The 5,339-nt window shown below is 49.4% G+C and overlaps 1 pseudogene; it reads right to left on the bottom strand.

Moving 5' to 3' along the window:
* Positions 1-414: 414 nt before the first annotated feature.
* Positions 415-2,008, bottom strand: LOC119273449 (annotated as a pseudogene).
* Positions 2,009-5,339: the final 3,331 nt, after the last annotated feature.

Below are 5,339 nucleotides of genomic sequence, written 5' to 3'. Positions count from 1 at the left end.
GCTGCTGCCTTTTTCCCCGGGCGCACAATCGTTTCCCGCGTGCGTTAGTTTCCCGCTACCGCTGGAGCGCGCGAAAACGTCCCCCGCGCTAAAAAGCCAATTTACTGCGCGCACGCGTCTTTTGGCGCGGCTGTTGGAGATGCTCCAAAAAGGATATTTTTCTTTTTAGGCCAGAATGGTATATTTAATAATACCAGAAGCTCGTCAATTTATTTGAAAAAAATGGTTCACTGCAAATTGTTTTCAAGGCACGCACTTGCGCGTGCTTAGTGCTTTGTTATAGGTAGGCGGCACAAGTATAAGTTCGAGGCACAAGTATGATAAGTCATGAAGCGATGCACGGACATGCGAACGTCATTTATTTGACATTTACGTGACCATGGGCGCCTACATGGACACGGACGACGTACGAGATCAATTTAAAATGAAGGTGATGGGGTAGACCCTGTCGGTGGTCGGATAGAAAAGGCCCCAGTTCTGCTCCACGCCGTTCTCCTTGAGGTTCTCATTGAACATGGCGAACACGTACGTCTCCACCTTCCACGGTCGCCGCGGCGTGCCCTTCCCCACGTGGTTCACCAGGTTCTGGTTGTACGTCCTCGCGTTCTCCACTGACGCCGCCTCGCCGCCCGCGGACGGCCATCCCGTCTCCGACACCACCACATCCACGCCGCTCACCCCTAGCCGCTCCACTGCCGCGTGCACCGCGTCCACACTCGCGTCGAACATGTTCTGGTACCCATACTCGCCGTCCTGCACCACCGTCCCCGGCGCCGTGAACAGCATGAAGTTGAGATCCAGGTCACCGGCGGCGTTGTACGTGTAGACGAAGTACGGGTATAGGTTGGCGAGGAGCGGCGCCCCGGTGCGCTCCAGGAACTGCAACACGGGGAGCAGGAACGGCTTGGACTCGTTGGTGAACTCGCCGGCGGACGGCGGGACGTGCACGGCGATTGTGGCCTGCGATATCGACGTCGTGACATTGATGGCGCCGCCCAGGCCGGCCGCCGCAAAGCGCGCTCTGGACGTTCTCCATGGCAGGTACCACGAACCGCGTGTCGCCCCCGGCGACCTCGTTGCCGACGACGAGGTACTGGAATGAGACGGCCGGGTGGGCCTGGATGTTGGTGCGGACCCACGCGGCGGCCGCGGGCGCGCTGGTGGCCAGGTCGGCGAGGACGTTGTTGGGCACGCCGACCATGACGCTGATGCCGGTGCCTCCGAGGGCGGCTAGCGCTGCACTGTCCGGCGCGTAGAGGCGCACCGAGGTGATGCCGTTGTCGCGGAGCATGGAGACGACGGTGCTCGCGGGCGGCAGGTTGTTGGCGCTCATGCCGTAGCACACACCCACCGACGCCTCTCGTGCAGTAGTAGTAGTCGTACCTTGCAGATTGTACATATATAGGAGCAGGTGTCAATTATAACCCCAACTGAAGATCAACTGTTTGCAGTACATAGCATACACATGAAGGGTTTACTTAAACAAAAGACAACTTTGTAAAACCGAATTGAATTTTCTATTTCGAAAAGGGGGTTTTACCCCGGCCTCTGCATCAGAAAGATGCATATGGCCATATTATTAAAACGCAAAAGAAAAAAAACGAATTGAAATGGGATCTCAAAATGTTGTTCCCTAAATATACATTCGTACAAGATAATATTTTGTTCCTTATCTTTACATAGAAGATAAACGTTCCTTTTTTCTCGCAAAAATCCTTCTTTTTTCTGTCTCTCACTTTGAACTCATCAATTATCCTACATGACACTCAAGATAATAGCAATATTATACGCGCCCTAATTACAATCCATATGAAAACATTGACCAACATGCACCAGGACCGATATGCTAGACGCACAATGTTTTAGATAGCACATATGTATTTCTAGAGTATTGAGATTACTTGCAAGATCGGAGACGAGAGAGATTATTACTTGCAAGGATGGAGACGAAGACGACAATCCCGAGGTGCAATGCCATGTGAAGCGTAGGAGCAAGGCCTTGCACCATTGGCGTCTTCTCCATCTACAACGCTGATACAATAATCTGATCAAAGGCGGTTCCCTCAAAAGAAGATCAGTCTTATCTTAATAAAATAGTCATATCTATGTCTATATATACGAGATATCACTATAAAAAGAGAGAGTTGCGGAGATCTAACACATCTCATCCGTTCAACCTCATCTATCCAACGGTGTACATCACTCGCGTGTTTAGCATAAACACATTTATTATCTTTTTCTAATTAATTTCATGCCTAATATCAATGACAATGCTTAGTAAGTAATTATATACCATGTGACACATGTTGTAAGCAATCCAAACTATTCAAAAAAAAAAGCAAGTAATTATATCCTACCTTAATATCAATATGTAACTAACATCTTGCCTAAAGACCAAAACTAGAGAGATGCACATATGTAATTAGTCCATGATCTCGGTCGCATACATATAAAGGGGGTACTCCCTAAGGTTCGAATCAGTGGATCTCCCTCTAATACATAATTACTCCAGAAGCTCTCGAATCAGGCTTTTGCCCCGTTTTATAAATAAAGAAACCAATCAGTCCAACAAGAACTAGCAACATACCGATACACATAGTCTGGGGCCACAACACAAGAAAGCCCAAAGAAAACATAAAAAAGACCACCAAGTGGTTGTCACATAAAGAGGTCGTCGACGAAGCTACTCGACGTGCCATAGCCTATAATGCATCCGGCATCCACCCTAGACGCTCCTGATCCGGTTGTCTAGTCAGCGAGTGCCAGTGTTGCAGGAACTCAAGAAATTTGAAGAAAGAGTCAGAGGCGCGTCGCAGAAAGACCCTCTCGATCACCATCCTATTACGCGTCGTCTGTATTGTCCAAGAAAGTGCAACAAAGATCAACTAGAAGAGACGTCTTTGCCTTCCGGTCTGCATCGCTCTGGCTTGAAGGAAGCCGGCAAGATCCGTCGCCTCCCACTCAGGCGCGGGGGCCTCCCGGACAAAGCTCCACACTGATCTAGCCACCATGCACGAAAAGAGGATATGTGTCCCATTTTTCAGAACGCCACACAAGGAGCACAACCCATTACCCGGAGCTTGCCGCTTCAGCACCCCTATCCCAGACAGGAGGCGATCCCACAACAATTGCCAGACAAAAAAAATAATCATCAAGGGGAGAGGCGCCTCCCAAAGTGGCATGACCCACTGAATCATCGGCGTCCTACACCACGCAAGATATGCCAACGCCACAGAAAAATCTCCCGAGGGAGAAAGGTGCCATTGCATAGAGTCATGGTCACTGGCCAGCACATGCGGTAGGGTCGTCAGTAAATTGGACCACTCTAACACCTCCACCGGGCCAAATGAGTGACGAAACAAGATGTTCCATTGCCCATTTTGGACCGCCTTCGAGGCTAAGAGCAACAGATTCACGCATATTGCAAACAACTCAAGGAACCATGTGTAAAGAGGGGTTTCCTCCACCCAACGATCTAACCAAAACATGGCCCCTCCGCCATTCCCATTCGAGAAGGACAACCCAGGCGAATATCATGTTTGATCCTCTGGATCGACTGCCAAAATTGGAAGCCCTCCATGCGATCGCAAGCTAGTAGTGGCACGCCCCAAAGGTACTTTGCTTGAATAAGCTGCAGCCATAGTCCCCCTCCCCGCGGATGATCCGCCAAACCCACCTAAGCATGAGGGCAACATTCATCCGACGGGAGGCCAGTATACCCAACCCACTCATATTCGTGGGCAGGCAGATGTCGTCCCACTTCACCATGTGGTACTTCTCACTTTTGGTCATCGCTTGCCAGAAGAAACAGACAATGACTTTATCGAACGAACCATGCACTCCCTCCGGCAAAATATATACCCCCAGCATGTACATGGGAGACTAAAGATATTAGAGTCAATCACGGTCATAATCTCCTTCCTAAGAAAATTACTCCTTCCTAACCAGTTATGACCAAAAAGCCCCCCCCCCTCCCCCGCGCTTTATATATAACGGAACCATCACCACAACACTCGAGATGAAGATACAAATGCACTCCACCACCACACTCAACACACACACCCAAGGCGAGATACAAAGGCGTCGAGCACCGAAACTCCACCCGACGACGACCAAACAACCTAATGATAAGCAAAGAAGAACTGCTTGGGACGACGAAGATCACCATGAAGATGAGCAATCCGCCGAGGAGCGGTGAGACGGTCACGGCCGGAGCGAGGACTCCAATACGATGCCTTCGGGAAGGATACGGCCAAAGGTAGCCGCCACCGTCTGATCCCGAAGGTCATGTTTTCACCCGGAGTGGCACCAAAGGAGTGGGAGCACCACGACGGAGCATACAAGGAGAAGAACGATGTCCATGGACGCCACCTCTGTCGGCCAGTACATAGACTGGGCAAGTGGTGTACCCCGGTGCTCCTACCCCTCCATCGCATCCCCTTCCTAACCACTTATCAGCGACCCACTCCTGCCTAACACGCCCAACACAGAGACAGAGCCACCGGGTGGTGTTTGAGGAGCCGAATGTACATCCTCGTATTTTCTTGCGCTGTGCCGCAGTCTTACCATGGACACAGGCCGGGTCCTATCGTGGCGGACGATGGGCAACATTCTGCTCGAGCGCGGCAAGGACGTGCTAGAAGCAGCCGTTCGGGGGAAGGCCTCGACGAGACGGCTGGCGTTGGCCTCGAGATGTTGACAACTGCCCCAGATCGATAATGTTGCCAACTGCATCTTCAAGGACTCACAGTAGGTCACCGTTTACGGAGGACATGGCGAGCGTTCTGCGCGTGTCTGCCAATCGATCGATCTCGTGGATCTGCAGGATGTTCATTACGTAACTTTGTGTACGTTACTTATTTTTATGCTTTACCAATTGGTTGATGAAATGCATCAAATTTGGCTCTGTAGCAGAAAATAGAAAATAAAAGGAGCTAGCTTTCCTGATTGATTGTGAGCATTGGATTTGGCGCATGGCTGGTGTTTGCAGGATATGGGAGCATTGAATTTTGTGACAATTCAGCAAACACCAACAGAAAGTGCATTGAATGTCTCTATCATGGTGCTGTCCCACCCCGGTTTTGACCCTTCCGACTCAAATTTGCCTACCTTTTTCAAGTCCACGTAATATTTTGAAATTCGGTTACTTTTTTCTAATACGTGAAGCTTTTTAAAATTTGTGTACTTTTCTTAAATCTGCGTACTTTTTCCAAGTTCATGTACTTTTTCAAATATGTGTATTTTTTAATAGTTCATTTAGTTTTTTTAAGTTCATTTAGTTTTTCAAAATTGATGTACCATTTCATATTCGAGTACATTTTTTTGAAAGAGTTCATGCA

The sequence above is a fragment of the Triticum dicoccoides genome, chromosome 3A (assembly GCF_002162155.2).
Source record: "Triticum dicoccoides isolate Atlit2015 ecotype Zavitan chromosome 3A, WEW_v2.0, whole genome shotgun sequence".
Taxonomy (NCBI): domain Eukaryota; kingdom Viridiplantae; phylum Streptophyta; class Magnoliopsida; order Poales; family Poaceae; genus Triticum; species Triticum dicoccoides.
The sequence above is the reverse complement of the archived record's forward strand: the minus strand, read 5'-3'. Positions and strand labels throughout refer to the sequence as shown.